The sequence below is a fragment of the Cervus elaphus genome, chromosome 23 (assembly GCF_910594005.1).
Source record: "Cervus elaphus chromosome 23, mCerEla1.1, whole genome shotgun sequence".
Lineage (NCBI taxonomy): Eukaryota > Metazoa > Chordata > Mammalia > Artiodactyla > Cervidae > Cervus > Cervus elaphus.
The window spans coordinates 80,877,487-80,891,290 of record NC_057837.1 but is presented as its reverse complement, the minus strand read 5'-3'; the positions used below and the strand labels follow the sequence as shown (position 1 = coordinate 80,891,290).

At 42.0% G+C, this 13,804-nt stretch overlaps 1 non-coding gene across 1 annotated transcript; it reads left to right on the top strand.

The window, feature by feature from the left end:
* The first annotated feature begins 1,904 nt into the window (after positions 1-1,904).
* Positions 1,905-2,011, top strand: LOC122682375. The gene has a single exon (XR_006337377.1). It is a non-coding gene; the product is annotated as a U6 spliceosomal RNA (small nuclear RNA).
* The last annotated feature ends 11,793 nt before the right edge of the window (positions 2,012-13,804 follow it).

The following is a 13,804-nucleotide window of genomic DNA, read 5'->3' as shown; positions in this document are numbered from 1 at the left end:
CTCTACCCTTCACTCTTTCAGTTCCTCTTCTAGAGATGGATCCTAAAGATACAGCAGCAAAAACTGAAACCAGATAAAACCAAAAGAGCAGTAACAAATGAAACCTCCATACGGACAAGGCTATTCCTTGCAGCCCTATTTGAAATAGTGGGAGATTGGAAATAGCACAAATGGCTATCTGCAGAGACAGGATTTATAAGCAATAGAATGTCCACATAATAGGGCGCAAAGAGACGGCTGAAAAAATAGGGAATACCTTATTAACATGATGCTGTGAAGCGGTTTCCAGAATATATTTTGTTTCTTTTTTAATTGGAAGAAAATTGTTTCAGAATTTTGTGTTGGTTTTTTGCCATACAACGATGGGAAACAGCCATAATTTTATATATATATCCCTTCCCTCCAGAGCCTCCCCCCACCCAGGTCATCCCAGAGCACCTGGCCGGGCTCCCAGTGCTGCAGACACCCCTCAGCAGCTGGCGTCTCACACCTGACGGCGTGCGTGTGATGATACTCTCTCGGTTCATCCCCCCGGCCCCCCCCACCGTGTCCGCAAGTCCGTCCCCTACACCTGCATCTCCACTCCTTCCCTGCAGTAGGTTCATCAGGACCATTTCTCTAGATCCCATATATACATGCATTAATACATAATAAGGTATTTGTTTCTCTCTTTCTGACTTATTCCACTCTGTATAGCAGGCTCTATATATCTTTAAGTGGGGAAAAGAAAAACAAGATACAGAATAGTACGTAGAGGAGCTACATTTTATCTAAGAAATGAGCATTACACTAATATAAACATATACATATACATACATTTGCTGATAATATAAATATACAGTGAAAGGATAAACCAGAAATGTTAAAAATAAAAGATAATCCATAAAGCAAAGGAAAAAATAGGTCAAGGGGCAGGGATGAAAGCTAAAATTCTCTGGATATTTCTTGATTTATCAATTTAACTTTTACACAGTTATAAAACAAAGTCTTTTAAAAAAAAACCTAAAATGAAAGCAAAATACAACAAAGCAACCGAATGAGTATTGATTTGTGGCTTAACCAAACATTCAGAAATTATTCTAAATGACTTTAAAACACAGTAATTTGACAGTATATCCTTAGTGGGATACACTATAAGGGCAAAGATGTTTTAATAAAGTGGTATTATTTTTCTCACAGACATGCACACAAATGTGTGATTAATCATATATATGCAAATAGCTATATTATTATTCTGATACACATTTATAAACATGATGAAAATTAAAGCAAAGAAGTAGCTAGTAACCAGGATTTTTCATCATAAAAGTAAAGAAATTCAAATATAAAATCAAAGAAATTAAATAAAAATCTTGTAACCACAAGTTTAAATGGGTAATAGCAGTATAAACTCATGGTTTACTTTTTTCTGAAGAACTAAGTGTATACCCTATCTCTGTCCACTAAAAGGCCAAGAGACAGAGACCAGCCTGTAGATGCCGAGAACTAGGGCTGTCTGGAGAAACAGCACGTGCCAGGTCTGGGGCAGGCAAAGTACACGCGGAGTTAGGAACGCCTCGTGCCAGGAACCAGGAAAGCTGTAAGAGACTCTTGACATTATGTCCAAAGGACTCAGGAGTGATTTGAACAAGCTCCCCTCAGCCAGAGATAAAAAGAATTAAGCCTCAAAAAAGGAAGAAAAAGGAAAAAAGACAAGGGGTGGAAAAACAACTGTGTTAAAATACTCAAACTGGGGCTCTCTGACAGGAGGGATGGGGCGGCGTGGGAGATGGGAGGGAGGTTCCGGAGGGAGAGGACCTACAATACCTACGGCTGATTCATGATGCTCGGCAGAGTCCAAGACAATACTGAAAGCAATTATCCTTCAATTAAAAATAAAATTTTTTTAAAAATACCTTCAGTCAGTGCTCAGTTCGGCAGCACATATACTAAAATTGGAACGATACAGAGAAGATTAGCATGGCCCCTGCGCAAGGATGACATGCAAGTTCGTGAAGCGTTCCATATTTTTAAAGTCTACAAGCAATAAATGCTGGAGAGGGTGTGGAGAAAAGGGAACCCTCTTACACTGTTGGTGGGAATGCAAACTAGTACAGCCGCTATGGAGAACAGTGTGGAGATTTCTTAAAAAACTGGAAATACAACTGCCATATGACCCAGCAATCCCACTCCTGGGCATACACACCGAGGAAACCAGATCTGAAAGAGACACGTGCACCCCAATATTCATCACAGCACTGTTTATAATAGCCAGGACATGGAAGCGACCTAGATGCCCATCAGCAGACGAATGGATAAGAAAGCTGTGGTACATATACACCATGGAATATTACTCAGCCATTAAAAAGAATTTATTTGAATCAGTTCTAATGAGATGGATGAAACTGGAGCCCATTATACAGAGTGAAATAAGCCAGAAAGATAAACACCAATACAGAATACTAACACATATATATGGAATTTAGAAAGATGGTTAACAATAACCCTATATGCAAGACAGAAAAAGAGACACAGATGTATAGAACAGAACAGAAAAAGAGACACAGATGTATAGAACAGACTTTTGGACTCTATGGGAGAAGGCAAAGGTGGGATGATCTGAGAGAAGAGCATCGAAACATGTATATTATCAAAGGTGAAACAGATCACCAGTCCAGGTTGGATGCATGAGACAAGTGCTCGGGGCTGGTGCACTGGGATGACCCAGAGGGATGGGATGGGGAGGGAGTGGGGAGGGGGGTTCAGGATGGGGAACACGTGTAGATCCATGGCTGATTCATGTCAATGTATGGCAAAAACCACTACAATATTGTAAAGTAACTAGCCTCCAACTAATAAAAATAAATGAAAAAATAAAAAGTACATTCATGATAATACAAAAAAATAATACTAAAATCATTTAAACAGAAAAAAGAAACCTTAGTTCATCATCTTTGTAAACTAAGGGAAAGTAATGCACAGAATTCTCCAAGCCAGGCTCCAGCAGCACGTGAACCGCGAACTACAGAAGTGCAAGCTAGATTTAGAAAAGGCAGAGGAACCAGATATCAAATTGCCAACATTCGTTGGATCATTGAAAAAGCGAGAGAGTTCCAGAAAAACATCTATTTCTGCTTTATAAACTTTGCCAAAGACTCTGTGTGGATCACAACAAACTGTGGAAAATTCTTAAAGAGATGGGAATACCAGAATGCCTGACCTGCCTCCTGAGAAATCTGAATGCAGGTCAAGAAGTGACAGTGAGAACTGGACCTGGAACAACAGATTGGTTCCAAACCAGGAAAGGAGTACGTCAAGGCTGTATACTGTCACCCTGCTTATTTAGCTTATGTGCAGAGTACATCATGAGAAACGCTGGGTGGATGAAGCACAAGCTGGAATCAAGATTGCCGGGAGAAATATCAATAACCTCAGATATGAAGATGACACCACCCTTATGGCAGAAAGCAAAGAAAGCCTCCTGATGAAAGTGAAAGAGAGAGTGAAAAGTTGGCTTAAAACTCAACATTCAGAAAACTAAGATCATGGCATCTGGTCTCACTGCTTCATAGCAAATAGATGGGGAAACAATGGAAACAGTGAGAGACTTTCTTTTTTTGGGCTCCAAAATCACTGCAGATGGTGACTGCAGCCATGAAATTAAAAGACACTTGCTCCTTGGAAGGAAAGCTATGATCAACCTAGACAGCATATTAAAAAGCAGAGACATTTCCTTGCCAGCAAAGGTCCGTCTAGTCAAAGCTGTGGCTTTTCCACTAGTCATGTATGGATGTGAGAGTTGGAACATAAAGAAAGCTGAGCACTGAAGAATTGATGCTTTTGAACTGGATGTTGGAGAAGACTCTTGAGAGTCCCTTGGACTGCAAGGAGATCCAACCATTCCATCCTAAAGGAGATCAGTCCTGGGTGTTCATTGGAAGGACTGATGTTGAAGCTGAAACTCTAGTACTGTGGCCACCTGATGTGAAGAACTGACTCTTTTGAAAAGACCCTGATGCTCGGAAAGATTGAAGGTGGGAGGAGAAGGGGACCACAGAGGATGAGATGGTTGGATGACATCACCATTGACTCAATGGACATGAGTTTGGGTGGACTCCAGGAGTTGGTGAGAAGGGCAGGGAGGCCTGGCGTGCTGCAGTCCATGGGGTCGCAAAGAGTCGGACACGACTGAGTGACTGAAATGAACTGAACTGAAGGGAAAATAATCAAGCACTTTTCCTGCCAGTCCTCTGTGAACTGCACTTCACGGTGACCATACAATAGATCAGGGAAATTGTTCAGCTCAGAAAAGTCACAGGTAACCCACGCACACACAGAGAAAGACCACTAGGATGGGACAAGTTGCCACTTTCAATGCGTGCGTGCTCAGTCCTGTCTGACTCTTTGTGACCTCATGGACTGTAGCCCACCAAGCTCCTCTGTCCATGGGATTTCCCAGGCAACAATACTGGAGTGAGTTGCCATTTCCTACTTCAGGGGATCTTCCTGAACCAAGGATCGAACCCATAGCTCATGTGTCTCCCACACTGGCAGGCAGATTCTTTACCACTGAGCCACTTTCAAAGCCTACTGAAATAATGAATACTTTAAGGTAAAAAGCCAGTAAGGAACTCCATAATGGATGGGTCAATCATAACATCACCCAAACAACACCAGATATCCTATTCTTCCTGCTGGGATGCTGAAGGCAGCACCACCTCCTACCTATATTCTCCAGGGATGGGAAAGAGGGAACTCGACTCCACTTACAAAAATATCAAATGACAGTGTGACCTCTTAAATGACGCCACGGGAAGCAACCAACAAAATCCACGATGGCAGTGATTCAGAACAATCTAGTTTCTCCAACCAGGTTGGAGGGAAGCGAGAAGAGGGAGTGGGAAGTGAATTTGCGCACATGTGGACTTTGAATTCTGATTTGGAAAAAAAAAATCATCTAAAAAGAAAATGTGTACACTTTCCTGGTGGTCCAATGGTTCAGAATCTGCCTGCCAGTGCAGGAAGCATAGGTTCGATCCCTGGTCTGGGAAGATCCCACAGCCACAGGGCAACGAAGCCCGGGAGCCACACTACGGAAGCCCATGGGCCCTGGAGTGTGTGCCCTGCAACAAGAGCAGACATCACAACGAGAAGCCGCGCCCGGAGAGGAGCGCCTGCTCGCCACAGCTGGAGGAGGCCCGCACACAGCAGTGAAGACCCAGCGCGGCCAGAATCAAACAAGTAAAAAATAAATAAAATTTTTAAAAAGAAATGTGACACATGCTGAGACATTTTAAGATTGATTAGATACTTCATAAAATTAAGGAATTTTTGTTATTTTCTGCATTTAATGATCGTGTTATGATTATGGAAGTGTTGATGCAAGACAAGAAGCAACAGTTAGAACTGGACATGGAGCAAGAGACTGGCTCAAAAATGGGAAAGGAGTACGTCAGGCTGTATATTGTCACCCTGCTTATTTAGCTTATATGCAGAGTACATCATGAGAAACGCTGGGCTGGATGAAGCACAGCTGGAATCAAGATTGCTGGGAGAAATATCAATAACCTCAGATATGCAGATGATGTCACTTCAATGGCAGAAAATGAACAGGAACTAAAGAGCCTCTTGATGAAAGTAAAAGAGGAAAGTGAAAAAGCTGGCTTAAAGTTCAAATTCAAAAAACTAAGATCATGGCATCCAGTCCCATCACTTCATGGCAAATAGATAGGGGAACAGTGGAAACAGTGTCAGACTTTATTTTCTTGGGCTCCAAAATCACTGCAGATGGTGACTGTAGCCATGAAATTAAAAGATACTGGCTCCTTGGAAGAAAAGCTATGACCAACCTAGACAGCTTATTAAAAAGCAGAGACATTACTTTGCCAACAAAGGTCTGCCTAGTCAAGGCTATGGTTTTTCCAGTGGTCATGTATGGATGTGAGAGTTAGACTATAAAGAAAGCTGAGCACCGAAGAATTGATGCTTTTGAACTGTGGTGTTGGACAAGACTCTTAAGAGTCCCTTGGACAGCAAGGAGATCCAACCAGTCCATCCTAAAGATCAGTCCTGAGTGTTTATTGGAAGGACTGATGTTGAAGCTGAAACTCCAATACTGTGGCCACCTGATGCGAAGAGCTGACTCATTAAAAAAGACCCTGATGCTGGGAAAGATTGAAGGTGGGAGAGAAGGGGACAACAGAGGATGAGATGGTTGGATGGCATCACCAGCTCAATGGACGTGAGTTTGAGCAAGCTCCGGGAGACAGTGATAGACAGGGAGGCCTGGCGTGCTAGGGTCCTTGGGGTCGCAGAGTCAAACATCCCTTGGTGACTGAGCAGCAATAAGGAAGTGCTGACAGATGAAAACAATATGATGTCCAGGATGGCTTTCAAAGCAATCCAGTTGTTAAGGGATAAGGGGCAAAGAGAGGACATTAAGAAAAAAAATACATTTGGTTGAAAATGACTAAAACTGGTTGATAGATGTATGGGGGTTTATTACATAATTCTCTCTACTTTGGTGTACGTTTGAAATTTTCCATAATAAACTAATATATACACACACAGAGAGAGAAACAGGCACAAAGATGTTAACTAACTTGCCCAAGATGGATAAGCTAGTCAGTGAGCTATTAACATGAGATAAATTAAAAATGTGTACAAATCATTGAAACTTTGAGGAGAGGGATTATGCCTTATCTTTTTTTAAATCTCCTATTTTTAACAGAGTATTTGGCACATAAATGCCTAATAAAATCTTGTTGCATGGAATATTTGTAATTACTTACATGCTGTTTTGGATAAAAAATTATTTAGAAGCTAATGAATGAATAAAATCAATATGCAAAGTTTTATGAAATCAGGACTTTTATTTAGATGTGATAACCATACTTTTGTTTGGTATTCATGTAGTCCATCTTGAAAATACAAACTTCATTTTTCAATTTTTTTCTAACATTGGCATTCAATCATATACTACTGCTTCTACTATTTATTCATCTTTGGAATATACTTGGATTTAATCATTTATTTAGGAAAGTGTTTTGCTGAATAAAGTACAGAGCTCTGATGAAAACAAGCTATAGTGGCCCAAGGATTGAATTTATAGACCAATGTGAAGAGGACCACCTTCTTAACAAGATTCTGAATTCCAACCCATAAGCAAGAGCTGCCTCTCCATTTATTTAGACCTCCTTTAGTTACTTTCAACAATGCATTACAGTTTTTAGACTGTGAGTTTTACACTTATTTTGTTAAATTCTAAGAACTTTGTTCTTTTGATGCTATTACAAATGAAATTCTTAATTTCCTCCTTGGATCTTTTATTCACTATATCTTGTATACTGCTTTTTATTGCTATTGGATTTTTTATTGCTAAAGATAGTTATTCTTTGTGTATTGATTCTGTCCCCTGCAACCTTGTTTAATTTAACGTTGTTTAACTTATTTTCTAGTTCTAATAGCTTTTGTTTTTAACTGGATTCCTTATGATGAATGCTATCTGAGATCAAGTCACCATGTCTTTGAACACGTTGTCCTCTTTGTCAGAAATACTTTCTGCTCTTAATGAGGCCAACTCATTCTCTTCCTTCAGGTCTCACGTTGGAAGTCACCTCCCAGTCACCTCTTCATTGTGTCTTTCCTGACCACTCAGACTCAAGACAGCCAATTCATCACTTAATCTCAGCCTCTGATTCTGTCTTACATGGTATAATGAACAGAACTTGCATGTCGATTACAAAAATGTCCAAGCACACAGAAAAGTAGTGAGACAATCATAATGGAGTCTTGTACACCCATCAACAAGATTTAATTCTGTGCCATTTTTAAATTTACCTTTTTATTGTTGAACACTCTGAAGCAAGGGCTTCCCTGGTGGCTGGGTGGTAAAGAATCCACCTGCAATGCAGGAGACGCAGCTTCAGTCCCTGGTGGGGAAGGTCCCCTGGAGGAGGGCATGGCAACCCAGTATTCTTGAGAATATTGGAGAATCCCATGGACACGGACACAACTGAAGCAATTTAGCACACATGCAGTTTTAAGCAAAGCTGCAGCTATCTTGACATTTTATCCTGTGTGTGTGTGTGTGTGTGTGTGTGTGTGTGCTAAGTCTGACTCTTTGCGACCCCACGGACTGTAGCCCGCCAGGCTCCTCTGTCCCTGGGGCTCCCCAGGCGAGAACACTGGAGTGGGTTGCCGTGCCCTCCTCCAGGGGATCTGCCCCACCCAGGGATCTAACTTGTGCCTCAAGTCTCCCGCAGTGGCATGCAAGTTCTTTACCACTAGCGCCACCTGGGAAACCCTACCCTGTGTATACACTAGTATAAATCTCAAAAAACTAAAGACATTTTGCTTCATAATTGCACTACACATACAGAAAACATGTACACAAACGTTCCCTGAGTGAGTGAATGAAAGTTGCTCAATCATGTCCGACCCTGTGACGCCATGGACTGTAGCCCGCCAGGCTCCTCTGTCCGTGGGATTCTCCAGGCAAGAATACTGGAGAGGGTAGCCTATCCCTTCTCCAGTGGATCTTCCCAACCCAAGAATCGAACCCGGGTCTCCCGCTTTGCGGGCGGATTCTTTACCAACTGAGCCCCAGGGAAGTCCAGTATCCCCTTAACATCATTAATACCCAGGGCACATTCAAATTCCTCCAGTTGTTTCCAAGTCATCTTTTTCAATGGGTATGTTAAACCTCGAATCAAATCAAGGCCCACAGTTTGCATTTGATTATGTCACTTTAAATCTAGAATAGAACTCCCCTCTCCTTTCTTAAAGTAACAGTATAGAAACTGGATTAGTTGTTTCATAATTATCTTGTATATCTGCTTTGTTTACTTGCTTTTTAAAAAAAAAATTATTTATTTTGCTGCATCTCTCGTTGTAGAGCAGAGATTCTCCACCTGTGGCACTCAGGCTCAGTTATTCTGTGGCGTGCCGGATCTTTGTTCCCCTGCCAGGGACTGAACCCATGTCCCCTACATCACAAGGCAGATTCTTAACCAGTGGACCACCAGGCAAGCCCCTGTGTATTTGTTTTTATTTGGGTCTCAACTGTCAGTTCTAGGAGAGCACTAGCTTTGTCTGTCTTGTTCCTTGATGAATCCACATTACCTGGACTATAGCTGATACTCAATAAATATTTCTTAAACAAGTGAGTGAGTGAATGAATGAATTTCTATAACAGGCCTATGATCAAAGTGCTATGAGAACACTGAGGGGGTCATTTTTCTATAGGTCCCCTTTTACGACCACTAAAGGAATTGCAGAAAATAAATAATAGGGGCTAGGTATATTACCCCCTTTTCAAGGAGAAGCATCTCTCTTTGAAATGTCCTCATTGATAATAAGTGTATATCTGAATCCTTATTTAATTAAAAGATGAGCCACAGTATTAAACTTTAGGGTCACCTTCTTCTTTGAAACTCAATTCGTCTTTTCATCTTTCTCAAACCTCTCCTACTTTCATATTCATCTTCCAAGAGAAAGAATTAAAATCCCAGCTTTGCGGCATGGGCACACATCTTTGAGCTTTCGAATAAACCCTTTGGCTTCTGAGATTCACAAGTATAATGCAGAATCCATATGGGGACAGGGAAGGTATAACTTCTAAGCTACAGTTTTCCTCCTGGAAATTGCACTATCTCCTTCTTTATTTTCCACGTGACTGATGTAAAATGGCTCCTGTGACATTTAGGGGGAATTTAGAGTCTGAATGTGCTCACATTCTTCCACAGGCCGTGAGGCCTTACACCTCCTGACAGAGCCTATTTCCCTAACATTAAAATTTAAAACCAGCATTTCTCCTCTTTTCAGTTTGGTGGTTAAAAATGTAAGCACTCTTAAATTCAAGCTGTCTTTAAACAGTTTCAAAATCCCTTACGTGAACCCTAGAACTTCTTTCTTCCTTTAGAATATGTCAGGGTCGCCGGTAACATCCAGTGTCGTCATCAAGAATCAAAGGCAAGGACCTTGTGGTAATTTTTGATGTAAGGTCCATACTGAGCTGAACTGTTTGAGCCTCTTTTGAAGGCAGGCACTGAGATCGTAAGGAAAGTGGCTTTCTGAGGTCCTCTTCCAAGGGTGGATACAGTGGTCATAGTTTGACTGTTCTGCTAGAGACCTGAAGAGAGAAACTGTTGGGGATGCGAATGGTTTTGATATTAATGGACTTCCCATCTCCATTCTCAACAGATGGGCACTTTTGTTGGCTGGTTGGTTGACTTTTCCAGCCCATCACCCTCCCTCTGTTCTTTAACGTGTATGTGCTCAGTCGTGTCTGACTCTTTAGGACTCCATTGACTGTAGCCCATCAGGCTCCTCTGTCCATGGGGTTTCCTAGGCAAGAATACCAGAGTGGGTGGCAATTTCCTCCTCCAGAGGATCTTCCTGACTCAGGGATTGAACCGCATCTCTTGTGTCTCATAAATCAGCAGGTGGATTCTTTACCACTGCACTACCTGGGAAACCCAAAGGGATGTGTTGCCTCCCCAACAGGGAATTGAACCCTGGTCTCCATGTGACAGGTGGGGATACTCACTATACTAATGAGGATGGCTTTAGTAATAACCTGTCTTCATCCTTTGGAAGGAAATCTTCCTTAATTTAGTCCATATCGTCTATGTGAGATTGAATCTACTTACGTTCCTTCAGCAATAATCATATGATGAAGGCAAGTCCAGTCAGAGCATTTTTTAAATTAATATCTGGATACCACATTGGTTCAGGAGTGTACACAGGCCAAACCAGCGAGATACAACTTGAAGATTTTGATGAAATCATTATAAAAAGGAAATTCTTTTTATGGTGGGGTTGCTATTCTAACAGGATGTATATCTAGAACTGCTGGAGGGCCTTTTGCTGTGATGACTCAAGAGCCTGACGAAAGCCCAAGCAGAATAAAGCAAAGAGAAGAGATCCAGATAAATAAGTCTGAGCACCCGAGTTCAGCCATGCCTAAAGATGACTCTGAACTTTTCTGTTCCATCAGCCAATAAATTATTACTGAAAATAGTATGAGTCATATTTTTGTCTTTTGGAACTGCCAGCCTACTGACAAATATAAAAGATGGTTGTCTGATCTTCACTGGCCCAACTTTTGGAAACCAGGAATAGAACGGGCAACTCTCACTCTAAGTGCTGTAAGCAAGGATTTCCATGGTTGTTCATCCAGAGGTTGTTCATTCTATTTCTTTCTTTCTTTTTCTTTTTTTTTTTTTTTTTTTTTTTTGCTGAATTTCTGCTGTAGGTTCAAGTCAATTCTGTCAGGAGGCCAGATTTGGATACCGATTTAGCACACAGATAACATTTTGTCAGCACGGTCAAAGCACCATCTGTGGCAAATGAAATCTGACTGCTTTGCACAGTCTTCTGAGTCCCAGTTGTGGACAAGGTACAGAGTCTGTGAGAGTGGAAATGAATCCCCAGACTTTGCTGTGGTTGTTCATTCACTCAGTCGTGTCTGACACTTTGCAACCAACCCCACAGACTGCAGCATGCCAGGCTTCCCTGTCCATCACTTTCTCAGAGCTTGCTCAAACTCACGTCCATTGAATCGGTGATGCCATCCAATCATCTCATCCTCTGTCGTCCCCTCCTCCTCCTGCCCTCAATCTTTCCCAGCATCAGGGTCTTTCCCAATGAGTCGGCTCTTCACATCAGGTGGCCAAAGTATTGGAGCTTCAGCTTCAGCATCAGCCCTTCTAGTCAGTCCTGAAACTTGTCTCGCCTTAAATCACCATGTTCTTTGGACAACGAGGGAAAAGGAAGAAAAAGTCCACCTACAAGTGACAAATGATCGACACTGCTTGCTTGCTAAGTGAAGCTGACTAATCTATTGCCTCTGAAATGATTTCAAGGTGTTACAAAATAAGCTCGCCCATATTTCACGTCTGCAAGGACAGGAGGTAATAAATTCTAAGCATGCTTCGTTGCCCTGTAATAAGTTACTCACATCATCTTCACTCTAGCTGATTACTGATCAAATCACCAGGTGACCACGGATAAGGCTGCAAGCACACTTTGCTGAAGCAGATGTGCTGGAAAATGTTTTCATAGCAGGAAGGTGCTAGGAAATATGTATCCAGAAATTCAGAATTACATGTTCACCTCCAACGTCAGCCGAATAAAACACCTGATTTAGTCAATCATAACATGTTACTTGCAACCTGTGTAATTTGCATGTACATATTTCCAAGGAATCCAAGAATATTCACATTGTAACTTCATTTATGTGTATAATTTTCCTACAGGGAAAAGGATGGGACTGGTTGGCAAACCTGACTCAAATCACGTTTTCCAAATGAAGACTTCCCACCAGAGCAAGCTGGATTTGTTTGCTCCAAGGCACTTATACACAAAATCTAAACCATCAACAGAGGAACAGATAAAGAAGATTCGCTACTTACATACAATGGAATATTACTCAGCCATAAAAAGGAACAGAACTGGGTCATTTGTAGAGACCTGGATGGACCTGGAGACTGTCATACATAGTGAAGTAAGTCAGAGAGAGAAAAACAAATATCATATATTGACACAAATATGTGGAATCTGAAAAAACTGGTATAGATGATCTTATTTACAAAGCAGAAATGGAGACACAGACATAGAGAAAAATGTATGGATACCAAGGGAGAAAGCAGGGGTGGATGAATTGAGAGATTAGAATGGACATATGTACACTATTGATGCTATGAATAAAGCAGATAATTAATGAGAACCTACTGTCGGTAGGTTTGAACGGTAGTCAAAGCTCTGTGGTGACCGATGGGAAGGAAACCCCAAGAAGAGGGGATGTGTGTACATATGGCTGATTCACTTTGCTATAGTAGAAACTAACCAGTGTTGTAAAGCATCTATACTCCAATAAAATTTAATATGAAATTTGATAATTCTGTGGGGTGAAAAACAAATAATCAAGACTATGTTGATTTTTCTCTCTCCTCATTGGGTCTCAAACACCCGAGAGTAGAAAATGCAACTAAATCTACTGGTCATGAGCTTCCCTGGTGGTTCAGATGGTAAAGAATCTGCCTGCAATTCAGGAGACCTGGGCCAGGAAAATCCCCCGGAGAAGGGAATGGCTACCCACTCCAGTATTCTTGCCTGGAGAATTCCACGGACAGAGGAGCCTGGCGGGCTGCAGTCCACGGGGTCGGGAAAAGGGGACACGACTATGGGACTCCCAGAAGGGCGGATTGATGGCAGGAAATCTGGCTGGCCACCGGCCTGCCACCACCTTGCAGACAGCAAACAAGGGCCTGGGAACCAGAAGGTGGATGACTTCACGCCACTATTGACTCTGTGACTTACAGTGTCATAGCTGGGATGAACTACGTATGGTTTCTGAATCTCAGTTTTCTCATCTTTAAAATGGGTCTTATGTCAACTGCTTGGATGGAGTGTCGTGAGATCTGAATGAAATAATGAGATCCTGAGTCTAGCGCACAGTTCAGTAAGTTTTTGCTGCTCCTTCCCCGTTTCCCCCTTTCTTGCTTCATTATTTCCTTGTATTCTCTCTTTGCACTTGTAACCCCCTGATCATCGTCTGCCATCACCGTTGAGAAACACGCTGCTGCTCCTCTTTCTCTTCCTTGTCCGCGTCTGCCCTACCTACTGTTTTGCCATTTGTGCGCTGTGCTCAGACGCTCAGCAAGTCCAGCTCTTGGCAACCCCATGGACTGAAGCCGCCAGGCTCCTCTGCACACGGGATTCTCCAGGCAAACGTACAGAGTATGTTGCCACTTCCTGCTCCAAGGGATCTTCCCAACACAGGGATCGAACCCACATCTCTTGTGTCTCCTGCGCTGGCAGG